Raw genomic sequence first — 23546 nt, forward strand, 5'->3', positions numbered from 1 at the left:
TCTCTGGGTCTATGATTGCCCCCTTCCAGCTCTGGCTGCCTGTCACTGAGGGATATGGTCTGCAGCTGCTATCTCTGTTCAGTCCTTTGTTCTGTGCGCAGACCTGGCTGTGTCTTAGGTTAGGGCTGGCTTTTCGCATGGTAGTTATCCCACAGTCTGGTTTGCTAGCCCAAATTAGTTCACTCAGATTGTGCTCAGGGCATTCAGGTCAGATCCTTACTCTAAGCAATGCAGCCAACACTTCCCTGCCCAGCCCCCCGCTTGCTAGTGGCAGGTAAAGGTGTCTGTGCTGCTTCTCCACTGGGGGAGTTACCTTTGGGCTTGTAATCTGTAGGTTTTAATTATTTATTTATTTTTCCTCCCTGTTATGTTGCTCTCTGTGCTTCCAAGGCTCACCACAGACTCGGCAGTGAGAGTGTTTCCTGGTGTTTGGAAACTTCTCTCTTTTTAAGATTCCCTTCCCAGGATGGAGCTCCATCCCTACCGCTTTTGTCTCTTTTTGTCTTATATATATTTTTCCTACCTCCTTTCGAAGACAATGGGCTGCTTTTCTGGGTACCTGATATCCTCTGCCAGCATTCAGAAGTTGTTTTGTGGAATTTACTCAGGGTTTAAGTGTTCTTTTGGTGAATTTGTGGGGGAGAAAGTGGTCTCCCTGTCCTATTCCTCTGCCATCTTAGGACTGCCCCCTGACACCAGTCATATTGGATCATGGTTCACCCTCAGTCAGTTCAGTTCAGTTGCTCAGTCTTATCTGACTCTTTGTGACCCCATGGACTGCAGCATGCCAGGCTTCCCTGTCCATCACCAACTCCCAGAGCTTGCTCAGAATCATGTCCATCAAGTCAGTGATGCCATCCAACCATCTCATCCTCTGTCATCACCTATTCCTCCTGCCTTCCATTGTCCCCAGCATCAGGGTCTTTTCAAATGAGTCTGTTCTTTGCATCGGGTGGCCAAAGTATTGGGGCTTCTGTTTCAGCATCAGTCCTTCCAATGAATATTCAGGACTGATTTCCTTTAGGATGGACTGGTTTGATCTTCTTTCAGTCCAAGGGACTCTCAAGAGTCTTATCCAACACCACAGTTCAAAAGCATCAATTCTATGGTACTCAGCTTTCTCTATGGTTCAACTCTCACATCCATACTTGACTACTGTATGGAAAAACCATAGCTTTGACTAGACAGACTGTCTAGGTTGGTCATAAATTTTCTTCCAAGGAGCAAGCATCTTTTAATTTCATGGCTGCAGTCACCATCTGCAGTGGTTTTGGAGCCCAAGAAAATGAAGTCTGTCACTGTTTCCATTGTTTCCCCATCTATCTGCCATGAAGTGATGGAACTGGATGCCATGACCTTTGCTTTCTGAATGTTGAGGTTTAAGCCAACTTTTTCACTCTCCTCTTTCACCTTCATCAAGAGGCTTTTAGTTCTTCTTCACTTTCTGCCATAAGGGTGGTGTCATCTGCATATCTGAGGTTATTGATATTTCTCCCCACAATATTGATTCTAGCTTGTGCTTCATCCAGCTGGGCATTTTGCATGATGTACTCTACATATAAGTTAAATAAGTGAGGTGACAGTATCCAGCCTTGATGCACTCCTTTCCCAATTTGGAACCAGTATGTTGTTCCAAGTCTGCTTCTAACTGTTTCTTCTTGACCTTCATGCAGATTTCTAGGAGGCAGGACAGGTGGTCTGGTATTCCCATCTCTTTCAGAATTTTCCACAGTTTATTGTGATCTGCACAGTCAAAGGTATTGGAGTAGTCAATAAAACAGAAATAGATGATTTTCTGGAGCTCTCTTGCTTTGTCTATGATCCAACAGATGTTGGCAATTTGATCTCTGGTTCCTCTGCCTTTTCTAAATGCAGCCTGAACATCTAAAAGTTCTCATTTTACATACTGTTGAAGCCTGGCTTGGAGAATTTTGAGGATTACTTTGCTAGCGTGTGAGATGAGTGCAATTGTGCGGTAGTTTGAACATTCTTTGGCATCACCTCTCTTTGACATTGAAATGAAAATTGATGTTTTCCAGAGCTGTGGCCACTGCTGAGTTTTCCAAGTTTGCTGGCATATTGAGTGCAGCACTTTCACAGCATATTTTAGGATTTGAAATAGCTCAACTGGAATTCCATCACCTCCACTAGCTTTGTTCATAGTGATACTTCCTCAGGCCCACTTGACTTCACACTCCAGAATGTCTGGCTCTAGGTGAGTGTTCACACCATCGTGGTTATCTGAATCATTAAGATCTTTTTTTGTATAGTTCTTCTGTGTATTCTTGCCACCTCTTCTTCATATCTTCTGCTTCTGTTATGTCCATAACATTTCTGTCCTTAATTATGCCCATCTTTGCTTGAAATATTCCCTTGTTGTCTCTAATTTTCTTGATGAGATCTCTAGTCTCTCCCATTCTATTGCTTTCCTCTATTTCTTTGCCTTGATCACTGAGGAAGGCGTTCTTATCTCTCCTTGCTAGTCATTGGAACTCTGCATTCAGATGGGTATATCTTTCCCTTTGTCCTTTGCCTTTAGCTTCTCCATCTTTTCTCTGCTATTTATAAGGCCCCCTCAGACAGCCATTATGCCTTTTTGTATTTCTTTTTCTTGTGGATGGTCTTGGTCACTGTCCCTGTACAATGTCACGAACCTCTGGCCATAGTTCTTCAGGCACTCTGTCTATCAGATCTAATCCCTTGAATCTATTTGTCACTTCCACTGTATAATGGTAAGGGATTTATTTTATTTAGATCATACCTGAATGGTCTGGTTGTTTTCCCTACATTCTTCAGTTTAAGTGTGAATTTGGCAAAAATGAGTTCAAGATCTGAGCCACTATCAGCTCCCAGTCTTTTTCTTTTTTTTTCCCACTGACTGTAAACAGCTTCTCCATCTTCAGCTGCAAAGAATATAATCAATCTGATTTCAGTATTGACCATCTGTGATGTACATGTGTAGAGTCATCTCTTGTGTTGCTGGAAGAGAGTGTTTGCTATGACCAGTGCATTCTCTTGGCAAAATTCTGTTAGCCTTTGCCCTTCTTCATTTTGTACTCCGAGGTCAAACTTGCCTGGTACTGTGGGTATCTCTTGAATTCCTACTTTTGCATTCTGGTCCCCTATGATGAAAAGGACATCTTTTTTTAGTATTAGTTCTAGAAGGTGTTGTATGTCATCATAGAACCATTCAATTTCAACTTCTTTGACTTTAGTGTTTGGGGCATAGAGTTGGATTATTGTGATACTGAATGGTTTGCCTTGGAAACGAACAGATCATTTTGTCATTTTTGAGACTGCATCCAAGTACTGCATTTCACACTCTTTTGTTGACTATGATGGATATTCCATTTCTTCTAAGGGATTCTTGCTCACAGTACTAGATATAATTGTCATCTGAGTTAAATTCACCCATTTCAGTTCACTGATTCCTAAAATGTCCTTGTCCACTCTTACCATCTCCTGTTTGACCACTTCCAATTTACCTTGATTCGTGGACCTAGCATTCCAGGTTCCTCTGCAAAGTTGTTTTTTATAGCATCGAACTTTACATCCATCACCAGTCACATCCACAACTGAGAACTGTTTTCACTTTTGCTCCATCTCCTCATTTTTTCTGAAGTTTTTTCTCCACTCTTCTCCAGTAGTATATTGGGCACCTACTGACCTGGGGAGTTCATCTTTCAGTGTCCTTTCTTTTTGTCTTTTTATACTGTTCATGGGGTTCTAAAGGCAAGAATACTGAAGTAGTTTGCCATTCCCTTCTCCAGTGGACCATGTTTTTTCAGAACTCTCCACCATGATGCATACATCTTGGGTGGCCCTACATGGCATGGCTCATAGTTTCATTGAGTTAGACAAGACTATGGTCCATGTGATCAGTTTGGTTAGTTTTCTGTGATTGTGGTTTTATTCTATCTGCCCTCTGTTGAATATGGATAAGAGGCTTATGGAAGCTTCCTGGTGGGAGAGACTGACTATAGGGGAAACTGGGTTTGGCTCTGATGGGCGGGGCCGTGCTCAGTAAATCTTTAATCCAATTTTCTGTTGATGGTGGCCTCATTTTAACTTAATTACTTCTCTTCAGACCTTGTGTCCAAATGCAGTCACATTTTGAGGTACTGGGGTTAGGATTCAGTTCAGTTTAGTTCCGTTCAGTTGCTCAGTTTTGTCCGACTCTTTGCGACACCATGAACTGCAGCATGCCAGGCCTCCCTATCCATCACCAACTCCTAAGTTCACCCAAACTCATGGACTTCCCTGGTGGCTCAGATGGTAAAGTGTCTGCCTACAATGTGGGAGACCTGGGTTCGATCCCTGGGTCAGGAAGATCCTCTGGAGAAGGAAATAGCAACCCACTCCAGTACTCTTGCCTGGAAAATCCCACGGATGGAGGAGCCTGGTAGGCTACAGTCTATGGGGTAGCAAAGAGTCGGACACGACTGAGAGACTTCAATTCACTTCACTTCATGTCCATTGAGTCAATGATGCCATCCAACCATCTCATCCTCTGTCATCCCCTTCTCCTCCTGCCCTCAATCTTTGCCAGCATCAGGGTCTTTTCAAATGAGTCAGCTCTTCGCATCAGGTGGCCAAAGTATTGGAGTTTCAGCTTCAGTCCTTCTGTCCTTCCAATGAATATTCAGGACTGATTTCCTTTAGGATGGATTGGTTGGATCTCCTTGCAGTCCAAGGGACTCTCAAGAGTCTTCTCCAACACCACAGTTCAAAACCATCAATTATTTGGTGCTCAACTTTCTTTATAGTCCAACTCTCACATCCATACATGACCACTGGAAAAACCATAGCCTAGAGTATATGGACCTTTGTTGACAAAGTAATGTCTCTGCTTGTGAATATGCCATCTAGGTTGGTCATAACTTTCCTTCCAGGGAGTAAGCGTCTTTTAATTTCATGGCTGCAATCACCATCTGCAGTGATTTTGGAGCCCCAAAAAATAAAGTCTGCCACTGTTTCCAGTGTTTCCCCATCTATTTGCCATGAAGTGATGAGACCAGATGCCATGGTCTTAGTTTTCTGAATGTTGAGCTTTAAGTCAACTTTTTCACTCTTCCTCTTTCACCTTCATTAAGAGGCTTTTTAGTTCCTCTTCACTTTCTGTCATAAGGGTGGTGTCATCTGCCTATCTGAGGTTGTTGATATTTCTCCCTAAGATGGACTGGAATGGTGAATTTAACTCAGGTGATCATTATATCTACTGCTGTGGGCAGGAATCCCTTAGAATAAATGGAATATCAATCATAGTCAACAAAAGAGTCCAAAATGCAGTACTTGGATGCAATCTCAAAAACGACAGAATGATCTATGTTCATTTCCAAGGCCAACCATTCAATATCACAATAATCCAAGTCTATGCCCCAACCAGTAATGCTGAAGAAGCTGAAGTTGAACAGTGCTATGAAGACCTACAAGACCTTCTAGAACTAACACCAAAAAAAAAGATGTCCTTTTCATTATAGGGGGTTAGGATTATGAGACGTGAATTTTAGGGGTATCATTTGACCATAACAAGTGCCTTCTCTAAGCCTGTCTTCTCATCTGTGGGATGGAGATCACACAGCGGCTGCCTCCAGAGTCTGCCTTGCTTCCTTTTTGAATATTATCTGCCATGACACTGGGCTCTGCTCTGGGTCCCCTCAGACTGGTGGGGGAGGTAGTCACCCCTTTCTCTCTGCAGGGCTGGCCTGCAGGCAGAATGCTCTGGAAAATTCTCTGGGCTCCTTCTAGCTGAGTGGCTACAGCTTTGTGAGGCAGGATTGGCTGCTTACTTTTTTGACTCTATGGGTAACTCAGAAAGAGTCTCACTGCACCTTTCAGCATTAAAAGTGCAATTTTAGGGACTTCCTCTGTGGGCCAGTGGTTAAAGCTCTGCCTTTCAATGCAGGGGCATGGGTTCGATACCTCATCCTCTGAACCTGATTTCGATGTAGACTCTTCACTGCAGATCAAAGCCTATCATTCCTATTCATTTAATTGATTTTGATTTCATAAGAAAGTGTGAGCATGGGGATACATTCTATTGCTTTAAGAAAAGAAAAAATATAATTTGCTGTCTTTAGATATTTCTTTTAGATGTGTGGATAAAATATTTGAAAGAGGATATTCTCTTAATCAGAGAACATCATTCATGTATTTTTTTCATATTTTATGGTACTACTTTAAGCAGTAAATAGAACAAGTCTTGTGAACGATGTGTAACTGAGTGAGAATTTCTGCCTTTGAAGAGTTTCAGTATTGTTGGGGGGATAGACCATACACATTAATGTCAGCATTAGAATTTATAGCTAAAACTGAGGAACCTCAGAGGAGAGTGCATGTTCCATGGAAAGGCTACTGGAAGTGACACCAGAGGAGAGCCAGGCTTGCAGCAGACAAGCCTGGTGTTGGGCCAGGTTGTGAGCACAGCATGGGGACAGCTGGGGTCAGGTGGTGGGCAGGCCCAGCAGAGTACAGGATGGGAAGACAGGAGGTGTGTGGAGACCACGCAGGTCAGTCCCCAGTGTTGGAGGTTGAGAAGCTCTGATTTCCCAGTGTGGGTGGAAACCACGGAAACAATCATCACTGTAGTCACCCAATGGGCACTTCCCTTTCATGAGGACTGCCTGCAGGGCCAACTGGGACAGTTCAAGGTTGAAGATGAAGCCCATTGTGGTATTTTAGGCAAGACAGAGGGAGGGCCTGAGTGAGGGACTAAGAGAATGCAGAAGCATTGTCAGGATAAAAATCTCTTTGAAAAAATAACCTTTTATTTTTAAAAAATCCTGGTTCATAAACCAGCCTTTTTGAAACCTGATCTTCTTCTACTTCAACCTGGGAGGGCTTGTGTCAGGGCTGGTGGTTCCCCAAGATAGAAGCAGCCAGATCTTTGAGCAACTGTGGGTAGCAGAGCCCCTCCCCCAACTTCCAACTACAGCATTCCTCATATAAGCCACTGTGCATGTGCCTTGAAAGGAATAAGTTTTTAAAAGTTAAAAAAATAAAAATAAGATAGAAGGACTTCCCTGGTGATACAGTGGATAAGAATCTGTCTGCCAATGTACAGGACACATGTTTGCTCTCTGGTCCTGGGGGATCCCACATGCTGCAGAGCAACTAAACACACACACCGTAACTACTGAAGCCCACAGTTAGAGCCCATGTTCTGCAACAAGAAAAGCCACCACAATGAGAAGCCCGCAGAAGAGCAGCCCCTGCTCAGTGCAGCTAGAGAAAGACTGTAACAGTGAAGATCCAGTGCAAACAAAAATAAAAAACAAATGAGTGAATAAATTATTAAAAACATAAGATAAAAATAGTACCTTCCACCCCCAAATATCACAAGATATTTCAGTAGATGTCATGCTTTTAGTAGATTAGGCATATACTCCTGGTTCTTTTTCTAGGTATGTATATGGGCACATGCACATTTATATACATATATTATCTTATTTTGATAATATAAGTGTGTACATGTGTAGTGTCAATCTAAATAAAGGAGACAAGCTGAGGCAAGCTCAGATAACCAGAAATTGTGTTTATCAAGGAATAGCAGAGGACTTGCAATTCAGGAAGTCAGTTGAGGGTTTGGGGAGGCTCTATTTTTGGACAAAGAGTGAAAAGAGGGCACATCCAGCTGGCATTCAGACAGTGAGTTCATTGGCCTGAGGATGGGGAGGGACACTTGGCCGGTTTCCCCGGTCAGGAAACAGGTTTCTCTCTTCTGTAAAGCAGGCATTTATGGGAAAATTAGTGTCTCAGTTTTGTTTCCTGAAGAAAGGTGTGTGAGAGTCTTCATCCTCTCCCCCTGTTCCATTTCGAATGGAAGTCCTTTTACATATGTAAGTAATAGATATACATATATACACATTACCTCCCCTAGTGGAGGAAATGGCAACCCACTCCAGTATTTTTGCCTGGGAAATCCCATGGACAGAAGAGCTTAGCAGGCTACAGTCTATGGGGTCACGAAGAGTCAGGCATGACTGAGTGACTGAGCACACACGCACAGGTTACCTATAGTATTTCTTACCAAAATGAGATTTTACTTTATCTCCTTTCTCTATACGTACGCACATACACACATGTAACACATGTATATATGTATCTTTAACCAAAATTGTATTAAACTGTGTGTTCTGTATTGTAATGTTTTTAGTCAAAGATCTCTAATTCTTCGTCTTAGTACATTTTGAACTCATAGAATACCTACCCTATTCAAATTTTTTCTTTTTTTTTTTTTGAGCTGCCTTTTGTTTTTGTTTTTTAATTTTTTTAAATGGTACTTTATTTTACTTTACAATAGCCAAAATTTTAATTTACTGTGGCTTTATCTAAATAACATTCAATCCATTGTTGATTGTGATGGCAATTTGTTTTTATTCCCCTTAAAATTTCTTTATTTTAGAAAAGTCTCTTGGAATTACACTTGATATCTTGAAGGGACTAATCAGTTCCTTGCAGGGTGTCCTATTTCTTTTTTTTTTTTTTTTCTGGTGACTGTCTCCTATATTTCATGGAACTTATATCCAAACATTGTTAGCTAGAATATGTAATAGCTGATCAGGAGACATATAACACTTGTTTGGCCCATGATCAATTAGTATGATGGAAGCCTAATCTCTCTATTTTATGGTTATGTTTTGCCCTTGTGACTATACTCATGTGATATTTCTGAAGGTATAATTAGTTCTTCACCAACTATTCACATAATGGTTTTAAAATCAACTGATAAAATATAAAGCTTATAAAATGATTTTTTAAATAATTTCATCATTTATTCTGCATTTATTATTTCATCAACTGGGGCTACTTGAATATCCCAAAATACCCAATTTCAAAGTAATGCAGTATTTTAATATTAATAGCTATCTCAATTGCTCAGTCATGTCTGACTCTTTGCAACCCCATGACTAGAACCTGCCAGGCTTGCCTGGAATTCTCCAGGCAAGAATACTGGAGCGGGTTGCCAAGCCCTCCTTCAGAAATGGTGATAAATAAGTTTTTCTGACTTTATACGTTTTTGAAGGCATCATTGTGAGTTCACAGATTTTCATTGATTCAATGTGTTTCAATCCATCATAATCATTATACTTTTTGATGTTTAAATTGTCATAACTTTTGCAAGTGGGCCCTTTTTCAAGCTATTTCGTCTGTCCTTTATATATGACCTCATTAACATTTGAAACATTTTTACTTTCTAGTACAGTGACAGAAAAGGCAATGGCACCCCGCTCCAGTACTCTCACCCGGAAAATCCCATGGACCGAGGAGCCTGGTAGGCTGCAGTCCATGGGGTCATGAAGAGTCGGACACAACTGAGCAACTTCACTTTCATGCATTGGAGAAGGAAATGGCAACCCACTCCAGTGTTCTTGCCTGGAAAGTCCCAGGGATGGTGCAGCCTGGTGAGCTGCCGTCTATGGGGTTGCACAGAGTTGGACACGACTGAAGCGACTTAGCAGCAGCAGCAGCAGCAGCAGTACAGTGAGATGTCCCAGGCTGACTCTAGACCTGATTCAGACAGAAATTAGCCATTTTTTCCAAGGACCTCTGATTCCTTCAGTGGAAACAGTGATAGAGATCATGCTCTGGTCTTTTAAAATCAACTTTATTTATGATATAATTCATATCTTATAAAATGCATTCTCATGTAACCATCACTGTGATCAAGACTGTACATCTCCAGAATATTTCTATCACTTCAAAGAGTTCCCTCCCACCACCATGAAGTCAGTCTGTTCTGATCACCACTACAAGCAAGCACTGATCTCTTCTGTCACTATAGATTAGTTTTTAATGTTCCAGAATTTAATATAAATGGAATCATATAGTAATTGCTCTTTTTCATCTCTTTAGCTTTTTTCCTCTCAGAAAAAAATTTCCTTTTGGGGTGGGAACAACAATAATAATAAAATTTCAGGAAAAAGAAATCTTACAGAAAAGTTGCAAGTATAATCTAAGAAACATTTTTTACTCCGAACCACTTCAGATTACATTGCTGATATGATGCCATTTTTCTGAATACTTTAGTGTGCATTCTTATGTCACCATCAAAATCAGGGTATTAATGGCACATTCAGTTCAGTTCATTTCAGCTCAGTTGCTCAGTTGTGTCCAACTCTTTGCGACCCCATTGATCGCAGCACGCCAGGCCTCCTTGTCCATCATCAACTCCCGGAGTTCACTCAAACTCACATCCATCCAGTCGGTAATGCCATCCAGCCATCTCATCCTCTGTCGTCCCCTACTCCTCCTGCCCCCAATCCCTCCCAGCATCAGAGTCTTTTCCAATGAGTCAACTCTTCGCATGAGGTGGCCAAAGTATTGGAGTTTCAGCTTTAGCATCATTCCTTCCAAAGAACACCCAGGACTGATCTCCTTCAGAATGGATTGGTTGGATCTCCTTGCAGTCCAAGGGACTCTCAAGAGTCTTCTCCAACACCACAGTTCAAAAGCATCGATTCTTCGGTGCTCAGCTTTCTTCACAGTCCAACTCTCACATCCATACATGACCACTGGAAAAACCATAGCCTTGACTAGACGGACCTTTGTTGGCAAAGTAATGTCTCTGCTTTTGAATATGCTATCTAGGTTAGTCATAACTTTTGTTCCAAGGAGTAAGCATCTTTTAATTTCATGGCTGCAATCACCATCTGCAGTGATTTTGGAGCCCATAAAAATAGTCTGCCACTGTTTCCACTGTTTCCCCACCTATTTCCCATGAAGTGATGGGACCTGATGCCATGATCTTCGTTTTCTGAATGTTGAGCGTTAAGCCAACTTTTTCACTCTCCTCTTTCACTTTCATCAAGAGGCTTTTTAGTTCCTCTTCACTTTCTGCCATAAGGGTGGTGTCATCTGCGTATCTGAGGTTATTGATATTTCTCCCGGCAATCTTGATTCCAGCTTGTGTTTCTTCCAGTCCAGCGTTTCTCATGATGTACTCTGCATAGAAGTTAAATAAGCAGGGTGACAATAGACAGCCTTGATGTACTCCTTTTCCTATTTAGAACCAGTCTGTTGTTCCATGTCCAGTTCTAACTGTTGCTTCCTGACCTGCATAAAAGTTTCTCAAGCCAGGCTTCAGCAATACATGAACCATGAACTTCCAGATGTTCAAGCTGGTTTTAGAAAAGGCAGAGGAACCAGAGATCAAACTGCCAACATCCACTGGATCATGGAAAAAGCAAGAGAGTTCCAGAAAAACATCTATTTCTGCATTATTGACTATGCCAAAGCCTTTGACTGTGTGGATCACAATGGTACATTACTACCTTCTAATTCTCAGGTCCCATTCAAGTTTCAGCAATGTCTCAAAGTTAAAAGAACACAAAACAGAATTATACATTCTATGTAGTTATCATATGTGTTAGGTCTCCTTCATTCTGGAAGAGTTTCTCAGTCTTTGACTACAATATTTTAAGATTGCAGGCTATTTATTTTGTGCAATAACCCTTGATGTATATTTCTTTGGCATTGCTTCATATTTGGATTCAGCTTACTCCACTCTGGCAAGAATATCACTGAAGCAATGCCTGTTATTTTGTCATATATGAGGTAGCATAGGATTTCTGTTTATCCCATTGCTGAAGTCTAGTTTATTAATATGGGCTCTGCTAAGTTTCTACACTGTGAAATTATTTTAACAAAGTATAATAAAAATACAATGTATCAAAATCTGTGGCAAGCAGCTAAAGTTTATAGAGAAGTATATACCTTTTATAGGTGCTTATATACAGAAGTCAAACAGTCTATATCAAGGCAATTAAGATGCTTAAAAAGGGTGGGGCAAATTATACTCACTGTAAGTAAAATGATGTACTAAGAAATCAATGAAATAGAAAAAGACAACTAAATAATTAGTGAAACCAAAATGTTGAAATGACTAATACATCTCTACTTAGACTGATTAAGAATAAAGAGCATATAGTCAAAATTGAGATTGAGAGTGGGAACATCAAGAATGACCCTATAGGCATTAAAAGGAAACTAATAATAATATTAACTACTTTCTGCCAATACATTCAACCACTTAAATGGCAATAAAGAGTTCATGATCTGAGCCATAGTCAGCTCCTGGTCTTGTTTTTGCTGACTGTATAGAGCTTCTCCATCTGTGGCTGCAAAGAATATAATCAGTGTGATTTTGGTGTTGACCATCTGGTAATGTACATGCGTAGAGTCTTCTTTTGTGTTGTTGGAAGAGGGTGTTTGCTATGACCAGTGCATTTTCTTGGCAAAACTCTATTAGTCTTTTTTTTAAATATATAAGTTTATTTATTTTAATTGGAGGTTAATTACTTTACAATATTGTATTGATTTTTTGCCAATCTGGAAGAGATTCATCATTATAGATACCATGGATAACATTTGTGATTCATGGAAAGAGGTTAAAATATTAGCATTATTATGATACAGATGGCCTTATTTACAAAACAGAAACAGACTCATGGACATAGAAAACAAACCGGTTTCCAAAGGGGAAATGGAGGAAGAGGGATGTATTAAGAGTTAACTTTTGGCATTGAAAGATGGTGGAGAACTAAGTGGACGTGGAGTACATCTCTCTCCACGGATACTCCGAAATACACCTTTAGACACAGAAGTGCATTCAGAACACCAGCTGAGAGAGGACAGGAGTACCTGACATAGAACCATGCAAAACTCGGTAGGATGAAGGAACTAGGGGGAAAAACAGGAGTGTTAGTAGGATTGGACCTGCCCTCGTGTGTGGGGGAAGTGAAACAGGGGTCTGATCCCCACAACAGGGCAATTGTCTGAGTCAGAGGAGAAACATTTAAGGGTGAGAGTGAAACAGCTGATCTGTGGCCACCTAAATGGAATGAGAATCAGACAGTCCTTGCCACAGCCATACACCACTTATAGGAATGCTGGTCTCCTGGAAGGCACAAGAGACAGATGGAGGGGATGTGAGGGAGGAGATCGTGGTGGGAAATGCCTGTGGAGGAAACCCAGGCAGCCATGGGAGCAAGGTGATACTGCTGAGTCACATGTAGAGAGTGGGGCCATCACCATAGCCTCTTTTTCTCCACACGCCAGCATCGGAAGCTGCACAATAGAGAGGCTGGCCCATCAAATGCCTGGCACACTGAACTACAGAGTAGGACTCCACCCAGAGTGCCCCTTTCAATGACTGATGCACTGATCTATGATGTAGGATCCCAGCCAGGGGGACCCCTCAATGTACCTGATGTGCCGAAAAACAGAGAAGGATCCCAGGCAAGGGAGCCCTGCCTGAACTGGCAGAGCTACGGAGAAAGACTGGCCAAAGAGGCTTTCTGATCACCAGCTACAAGAGGCTTGAAAAAAGACTTTGATAGAGTCATAACTCCTGCGGTGGAGGTAGTCTGTGTCCCAGCAACTTGGCGCCTCCAGGGTCCCTGCAAGCCAAGTAGCTGCACCACCTTCACACTCAATTCACTGGGGCAGAGCTGCCACAGGCAGAAAAAGACTTGCGTCTATGTGTGCAGGATTGCTTCGGTCCTGTCCGACTCTTTGCAACCCTGTAGACTGTGGCCTCAGAGAAGGTGATGACACCTCACTCCAGTACACTTGCCTGGAAAATCCCATGTACAGAGGAGCCTGGTGGGCTGCAGTCCATGGGGTCGCGAAGAGTCGGACATGACTGAGTGACTTCACTTTCATTCTTCACTTTCATGCATTGGAGAAGGAAATGGCAACCCACTCCAGTGTTTTTCCATGGAAAATCCCAGGGACAAGGGAACCTAGTGGGCTGCCATCTACGGGGTTGCACAGAGTTGGACAAGACTGAAGCGACGCGGCAGCAGCAGACTGTGGCCTGCCAGGCTTCTCTGTCAGGGGGTTCTCGAGGCAAGAATACTGGAGCATATTGGCCAATACTGATTTCCATACCCTTCTAGAGCACTATATTTCCTGCTGCCCTAGCCTCCAACCCCTCTTGAGCACCTGGTGCTGCAAAACCCATGAGACCCATGCAGCTGCATCACCTCCACACCTGGCCCCCAAAGGGGCAAACTCAAGCCCTGCAGGGGAGCCTCAGGAGCTAAACCCCAGTGGATGACCCACATGTAGAGGTGGAAATAAAACCACAATTGAAACCCAGGGGCAGTGTGGCTAAGGAAGAAGACCCCAAACCTTCCCACCAGCTGTACAAGCTGCAAATTAAATCCACACAATCAACTAGGCAGACTCTGTGTCTTTGGAATATATAAAAGGCCATTGAGAGCTTCCAAAAAAGAAAATGCACTAGCTCTGATAGCTGTGGACATTGGAGGCAAGAACACACAGGAGTAGGACCAGATTAGAATCTGAGCTGCTCCCACAGCAGGTCCAGAGACCAGCACAGTGTTGGAGGGCATCCTAGGGAGGTGAGGTGGACTGTGACTCCCAGCAAGGGAAAGGACTCTGAGAGCAGTGACTCAAGAAAAACATTTATCATTTTTATTTTTTGACTTGTTCTGTAGATTCTTTTGGAATCCCCCCACCCCGTTGTAGTTGTTGATTTTATTGGCACTAAGAAATCCAATTAAGTTTTTGAGCTTTTTTTCCCCCCCTCAGTCATATTTTTTATTGTTGTCATAAACTTCCTCTAGTTGGGCTTTTGCAGTTCTGTGGAGTTTTCCTATTTTTATTCTTCTTCTCTTCTCTTTTTAAAAAAATTTTAATTTTTTAAACTAATAGGGTTTTTTTTTTCTACATTTATTCCTTTGTTTGCCTTTCCTATTGTTCTTTTCCCCTTGCAGTTAATCTTTAATGTATATAAATCTTCATCTACTTCTATTTAACTTTGAGTATCTATTCTTTCTTTCTTTTCTTTCCCTCCTTTCCTCTCAACACATTGTTAGTTTTATTTTCATTGCTTTATTCCCCAATTGGCAACTTGCTTTAGTTTTTGTTCTCTAGTTTGTACTTGAATTAGTTTTGTTCTGGTAGATATAATTTTTGGTTTCCTTTGTTTGCTGGATCAATCTATTGTACTTTATTTTTGTTGAACTGTTTTGATTTCACTTATGGGTGCATATGTATATGTGTATATTCAGTCACACTTTCTATTGTTGTTATAAACCTCTGCCTCTAAGTTGGGCTTCTGCAGTTCTGTGGAGTTTTCCTTTTTTATTTCTTTTTTTCTTTTCTTCTTCCATTTCTTTAATTTTTTAAAAAAATAATTTTATAAATGTATTACATTTTTTCTAAATTTATTCCTTTTTTGCCTTTCCTACTGTTCTTTTCCCCTTGCAGTTAATCTTTAGTGTATATAAATCTTCTTCATCTACCTCTATTTAACTTTGCATATCTGTTCTTTCTTTTCTGTCTTTCCTTTCCTCTCAACATGTTTGTTAGTTTTATTTTCATTGCTTTATTCCACACTTGACACCTTGCTTTAGTTTTGTTTTCCAGTTTGTGCTTAAGTTAGTTTAGTTCTTAACTGGTAAATATAATTTTTGATTTCCTTTGTTCACCAGGTCAATCTTTATTTTTCCTGAATGTTTTCACTTTGCTCATGGGTATGCATATGTGTATTTTATTTTAATTAAATATTTAATTAAATTAAATAAAAAGTAAATAATGATTTTAATTGAATTAATTAAAATTGATTATATTAAATTAAATATTATAATTTAATCATTATTTTAATTATTATTTGCCTGATTTTGTAACTGCCATTTGTCTGGGGTTTATCTTTGGTTTCTCATTATTGGATATTTGTTTTAATCTCAGTTAATGCCATAACAAGCCATTTGTGAAATCTTTGTTTCTGACCTGAGATCAAGCCCTGAAGCTTTGGGGTGGGAGCACTGATCCCAAGACCCTAGATGACCTGAGAACTAACCCTAGGGAGTATCAAATAGTGAGAACTCACACAAAGGAAACCACTTGAATACAAGACCTGGCATGACCAACCACCAGTAGCACCCTATGCAGGATGCCTCCTCTAAACAACAAACAAAACAAAATACAAACCCAATTATCAGCAGACAGGATTACCACCTCACCCAGCCTTGCCCATCAGAGGAGAAACAAACAAACAAAAACTCAGCACAAATCTCACCCTATACAAAGCTCACACAAATCACTGGACCAACTGTAGAAGGACAGAAACCAAAAGGAAGAAAAAATTCAAACTTCTTCAAGGAAATAATTCAGCTTTCCTTGAAGCCGGAAAAAGGAGACCTCAAACACAATAACTTAAAAAATAATAATAATAATGAAAAGGCAGAGAAAATACTGCTCAAATGAAGGAACAAACTAGAAACACTGAAGTCCAAATAAATGAAGAGGAAGTAGGTAAACTTCCTGAGAAAAAAAATCAGAATAATGACAGTAAATATGATCAAAAACCTCGAAAACAAAATGGAGAATATTCAAAAATCAATTAACAAAGACCTAGAAGAAGGAGCAGTTGCTGTGTGGGTGCAGGAGGGCCAAGAGGAGCTACTCCGCTTCAAGGTCAAGAGGGGCAGCTGTGAAGAGATACCCCTTGTCCAAGGTAACAAGCAGTGTCAGTGCTTTCCTGGAGCAGCCATGAAGAGATACCCCATGTTCAAGGAAAGAGAAACGCAAGTAAGATGGTAGGTGTTGTGAGAGGCATCAGAGAGCAGACACACTGAAACCATAATCAGAGAAAACTAGTCATCTAATCACATGGACCACAGCCTTGTCTAACTCAATGAAACTAAGCCATGCCATGTGGGATCAACCAAGATGGGTGGATCATGGGAGACCTGGGAGAGGTCTGACAGAATGTGGTCCACTGGAGAAGAGAATGGCAAACCACTTCAATATTCTTGCCTTGAGAACCCCATGAACAGGAGGAAAATGCAAAATGATAGGATAACTAAAGAGGAACTCCCCAGGTCAGTAGGGGCCCAATATGCTACTGGAGATCAGTGGAGAAATAACTCCAGAAAGAATGAAGGGATGGAGCCAAAGCAAAAACAATACCCAGCTGTGGATGTGACTGGTGATAGAAGCAAGGTCCGATGCTGTAAAGAGCAATATTGCATAGGAACCTGGAATGTCAGGTCCATGAATCAAGGCAAATTGGAAGTGGTCAAACAAGAGCTGGCAAGAGTGAACGTCAACATTCTAGGAATCAGTGAACTAAAATGGACTGGAATGGGTGAATTTAAGTCAGATGAACATTGTATCTACTACTGCAGGCAGGAATCCCTCAGAATAAATGGAGTAGCCATCATGGTTAACAAAAGAGTCCAAAATGCAGTACTTGGATGCAATCTCAAAAATGACAGAATGATCTCTGTTCGTTTCCAAGGCAAACCATTCAATATCACAGTAATCCAAGTCTATGCCCCACCCAGTAACGCTGAAGAAGCTGAAGTTGAATAGTTCTATGAAGACCTACAAGACCTTTTAGAACTAACACCCAAAAAAGATGTCCTTTTCATTATAGGGGACTGGAATGCAAAAGTAGAAAGTCAAGAAACATCTGGAGTCACAGACAAATTTGGCCTTGGAATATGGAATGAAGCAAGGCAAAAAACCAATACAATATTGTAAAGTAATTAACCTCCAATTAAAATAAATAAATTTATATATTTAAAAAAAGACTAATAGAGTTTTGCCAAGAAAATGCACTGGTCATAGCTAACACCCTCTTCCAACAACACAAAAGAAGACTCTACACATGTACATCACCAGATGGTCAACACTGAAATCACACTGATTATATTCTTTGCAGCCACAGATGGAGAAGCTCTATACAGTCAGCAAAAACAAGACCAGGAGCTGACTATGGCTCAGATCATGAACTCTTTATTGCCAAATTCAGACTGAAATTGAAGAAAGTAGGGAAAACCACCAGACCATTCAGGTATGACCTAAATCAAATTCTTTATGATTATACAGTGGAAGTGAGTAATAGATTTAAGGGCCTGGATCTGATAGGTAGAGTGCCTGATGATCTATGGATGGAGGTTTGTGACATTGTACAGGAGAGAGGGATCAAGACCATCCCCATGGAAAAGAAATGCAAAAAAGCAAAATGGCTGTCTGGGGAGGCCTTACAAATAGCTGTGAAAAAAAGAGAGGCGAAAAGCAAAGGAGAAAAGGAAAGATATAAGCATCTGAATGCAGAGTTCCAAAGTATAGCAAGGAGAGATAAGAAAGCCTTCCTCATCGATCAATGCAAAGAAATAGAGGAAAAGAACAGAATGGGAAAGACTAGAGATCTCTTCAAGAAAATTAGAGATACCAAGGGAACATTTCGTGCAAAGATGGGCTCGATAAAGGACAGAAATGGTATGGACCTAACAGAAGCAGAAGATATTAAGAAGAGGTGGCAAGAATACACAGAACTGTACAAAAAAGATCTTCATGACCAAGATAATCACGATAGTGTGATCACTCACCTAGAGCCAGACATCATGGAATGTGAAGTCAGGTGGGCCTTAGAAAGCATCACTACGAACAAAGCTATTGGAGGTGATGGCATTCCAGTTGAGCTGTTTCAAATCCTGAAAGAGGATGCTATGAAAGTGCTGTACTCAATATGCCAACAAATTTGGAAAACTCAGCCGTGGCCACAGGACTGGAAAAGGTCAGTGTTCATTCCAATCCCAAAGAAAGGCAATGCCAAAGAATGCTCAAACTACTGCACAATTGCACTCATCTCACATGCTAGTAAAGTAATGCTCAAAATTCTCCAAGCAAGGCTTCAGCAATACGTGAACTGTGAATTTCCAGATGTTCAAGCTGGATTTAGAAAAGGCAGAGGAACCGAAGATCAAATTGCCAACATCCGCTGGATCATGGAAAAAGCAAGCGTCTTTTAATTTCATGGCTGCAATCACCATCTGCAGTGATTTTGGAGCCAAAAAAATAAAGTGTGACACTGTTTCCACTGTTTCCCCATCTATTTCCTGTGAAGTGATGGGACCGGATTCCATGATCTTCATTTTCTGAATGTTGAGCTTTAAGCCAACTTTTTCACTCTCCTCTTTCGCTTTCATCAAGAGGCTTTTTAGTTCCTCTCACTTTCTGCCATGAGGGTGGTGTCATCTGCATATCTGAGGTTATTGATATTTCTCCTGGCAATCTTGATTCCAGCTTGTGCTTCTTCCAGTCCAGCATTTCTCATGATGTACTCTGTATATAAGTTAAATAAACAGGGTGACAATATACAGCCTTGACGTACTCCTTTTCCTATTTGGAACCAGTCTGTTTTTCCATGTCCAGTTCTAACTTTTACTTCCTGACCTGCATACAGATTTCTCAAGAGGCAGGTCAGGTGGTCTGTATTCCCATCTCTTTCAGAATTTTCCACAGTTTATTGTGATTCACACAGTCAAAGGCTTTGGCATAGTCAATAAAGCAGAAATAGATGTTTTTCTGGAACTCTCTTGCTTTTTCCATGATCTAGTGGATGTTGGCAATTTGATTTCTGGTTCCTCTGCCTTTTCTAAAACCAGCTTGAACATCAGGAATTTCATGGTTCACATATTGCTAAAGCCTGGCTCAGAGAATTTTGAGCATTACTTTACTAGCATGTGAGATGAGTGCAATTGTGCAGCAGTTTGAGCATTCTTTGGCATTGCCTTTCTTTGGGATTGGAATGAAAACTGACCTTTTCCATTCCTGTGGCCACTGCTGAGTTTTCCAGATTTGCTGGCATATTGAGTACAGCACTTTCATAGCATCCTCTTTCAGGATTTGAAATAGCTCAACTGGAATTCCACAATAAAATATAAATCATCCATAAAATTTTAGGAAACAGAATTCAGCAACACATCAAAAAGCTCATATTCCATGGTCAACTTGGGTTTATTCCAGGGATGCAAGGATTCTTCAATATACATAAATCAATCAATGTGATGCACCATATTAACAAACTGAAAGATAAAAACCATATGATCATCTCAGTAGATGCAGAAAAAGCCTTTGACAAAATTCAACATGCATTTATGATTAAAACTCTTTTAAAAATGGACATAGAAGGAAGCCACCTCAACATAGTAAAGGCCATATATGATCAGCCTACAGCAAACATTATTCTCAGTGGTGAAAAACTGAAAGCATTCCCCTTAAGATCAGGAACAAGACAAGGCTGGCCACTTTCACCACTATTATTCAACGTAGTTCTGGAAGTCCTAGCTACCGCAATCAGAGAAGAAAAAGAAATAAAACTAATCTAGATCGGAATAGAAGAAGTAAAGCTCTCAGTGTTTGCAGGTGACATATACTCTACATAGAAAATCCTAAAGATAGTATCAGAAAATTACTAGAGCTGATCAGTGAATTTAGCAAAGTTGCAGGATACAAAATCAATACACAGAAATCACTTGCATTTCTATATACTAACAATGGAAAATCAGAAAGAGAAATTAAGTAATCATCCCCATTCATCATTGCAGCAAAAAGAATTAAATATCTAGGAATAAACTTACTAAAGGAGAAAAAAGAACTGTACATAGAAAATTAGAAGATACTATGGAAAAAATCAAATATGACATAAACAGATGGATAGATATTCCATGTTTCTGGCTAGGAAGAATCAATACTGTGAAAATGAATATACTACAGAATGCAATTTACAGATTTAATGTGATCCCTATTAAATTAGCAATGGCATTTTTCACAGAACTAGAACAAAAAATTTCACAATTCATATGGAAACACAAAAGACCCTGAATAGCCAAAGCAGTCTTGAGAAAGAAGAATGGAGCTGGAGGAATCAACATTCCTGGCTTCAGATTATACTACAAAGCTACAGTCATCAAAATAGTATGCTACTGGCACAAAAACAGAAATATAGACGAATGGAACAAGATAGAAAGCTAGAAATAAACCCATGCACCTGTAGTAACCTTATTTTTGACAAAAAAAAAAAAGAAGAAGAGAAGTCACTCAGTCGTGTCCAACTTTTGCGACTCCATGGACTGTAGCTCACCTGGCTCCTCAGTCCATAGGATTTTCCAGGCATGAATACTGGAGTGGGTTGCCATTTCCTTCTCCAGGGGATCTTCCCGACCCAGGGATTGAACCCAGGTCTCCCGCATTGTAGGCAGACGCTTTACCATTCAAGCTACCAGGGAAGCCAGGGAAGCTATCAGGGTTTGACTGGTGTCCTGTCTTTGGCCAGAAACACAAGGTTTTGACCAGACAGACCTAAGGGTGACCCCTGGCTCCATGCCTTTTTAGCTCTGCGAAAAGTGAAAGTGAAGTTGCCCAGTCATGTCCGATTCTTTGGCACCCCATGGACTGTAGCCTATCAGGCTCCTCCATCCTAGCTTTACCCTCTGAGCCACTAGGGAAGCTAGTGACAAAGGAGGAACAAGAATATACTTGACAAATGAGGCAAGAATATACAATGGGCCAAAAACAGCCTCTTCAATAAATGATGCTGGGAAAACTGGAAAGCTACATGTAAGAGAATGAAATTCGAATACTTCCTAACACAATACACAAAGATAAACTTTGAGACCTAAATGTAAGACCAGAAAATATCAAACTCTTAGAGGATAACATAGGCAGAACACTCAATGACATAAATCAAAGCAAGATCCTCTATGACCCACCTCCTAGAGTAATAGAAATAAAAACAAAAGTAAACAAGTGGGACCTGATTAAACTTAAAAGCTTTAGCACAACAAAGGAAACTAAGCAAGGTGAAAAGACAACCCTCAGAATGGGAGAAAATAATAGCAAATGAAACAACTGACAAAGGATTAATTTCCAAACTACACAAGTAGCTCATACACCTCAATACCAGAAAAACAAACAACCCAATCAAAAAGTGGGGGAAATACCTAAACAGACATTTCTCCAAGGAAGACATACAGATGGCTAACAAACACATGAAAAGATGCTCAACATCACTCATTATCAGAGAAATGCAAACCAAAACTACAATTTGATATCACTTCACATGGGTCAGAATGGCCATCATCAAAAAGTCTACAAACAATTAATGCTGAAGAGGGTATAGAGAAAAAGGAGTGCTCTTGCACTGTTGGTGGGAATGTAAATTGATTCAGCCACTATGGAAGATGGTATGGAGATTCCTTAAAAAACTAGGAATAAAACCGCCATATGACCCAGCAATCCCACTCCTGGGCATATACCCTGAGGAAACCAAAATTGAAAGAGACACATGTATCCCATTTTTCATTGTAGCACTATTTACAATAGCTAGAACACGGAAGCAACCTAGATGTCCATCAACAGATGAATGGATAAAGAAGTTGTGGTACATATACACAGCAGAATATTACTCAGCCATAAAAAGGAACACATTTGGGTCAGTTCCAATGAGGCGGATAAACCTAGAACCTATTATATAGAGTGAAGTAGTCAAAAAGAGAAAGATACACATTATATTCTAATGCATATATATGAAATTTAGAAAAATGGTACTGAAGAATTTATTTACAGAGCAGCAATGGCGAAACAGACAGAGAATAGGCTTATGGACATGGGGAGAGGGGAGGAGAGGGTGAGGTACATGGAAAGAGTAACATGGAAGTCTACGCTACCATATGTAAACTAGACAGCCAACTGGAATTTGTTGTACAGCTCAAGAAACTCAAACAGGGGCTCTGTATCAACCTATGGTGGGATGGGGAGGGAGGTTCAAAAGGGAGGGGATATATGTATACCTATGGCTGATTCATGAGGAGGTTTGACAGAAAGCAGCAAAATTCAGTAAAGCAATTCTCCTTCAATAAAAAATAAAGTAATTTTTAAAAATTAAAAAACAGAGTTTGCTTTTTTTAGCAGTTGCAAACTACTATATGTAAAATAAGAAAGATTCTACTTTATAGCACAGGTACTGTATTCAATATTTTGTAAAAACTGATAGTGAAAAAGTATATATAAGTTGCAGAAAAACATCTATTTCTGCTTTATTGACTATGCCAAAGCCTTTGACTGTGTGGATCACAAGAAACTGTGGAAAAATTCTGAAAGAGCTGGGAATACCAGACCACCTGACCTGCCTCTTGAGAAATCTGTATGCAGGTCAGGCAACAACAGTTTGAACTGGACATGGAACAACAGACTGGTTCCAAATAGGAAAAGGAGTACATCAAGGCTGTATTTTGTCACCCTGCTTATTTAACTTCTATGCAGAGTACATCATGAGAAACGCTGGGCTGGAAGAAGCACAAGCTGGAATCAAGATTGCCGGGAGAAATATCAATAACCTCAGATATGCAGATGACACCACCCTTATGGCAGAAAGTGAAGAGGAACTAAAAAGCCTCTTGATGAAAGTGAAAGAGGAGAGTGAAAAAGTTGGCTTAAAGCTCAACATTCAGAAAACGGAGATCATGGCATCTGGTCCCATCACTTCATGGGAAATAGATGGAGAAACAGTGGAAACAGTGGCAGACTTAATTTGGGGGGGGTTCCAAAATCACTGCAGATGGTGACTGCAGCCATGAAATTAAAAGACACTTACTCCTTGGAAGAAAAGTTATGACCAACCTAGATAGCATATTCAAAAGACATTACTTTGCCAACAAAGGTCCATCTAGCCAAGGCTATGTTTTTTCCAGTGGTCGTGTATGGATGGGAGAGTTGGACTG

The sequence above is a fragment of the Ovis aries genome, chromosome 25 (assembly GCF_016772045.2).
Source record: "Ovis aries strain OAR_USU_Benz2616 breed Rambouillet chromosome 25, ARS-UI_Ramb_v3.0, whole genome shotgun sequence".
NCBI lineage: Eukaryota > Metazoa > Chordata > Mammalia > Artiodactyla > Bovidae > Ovis > Ovis aries.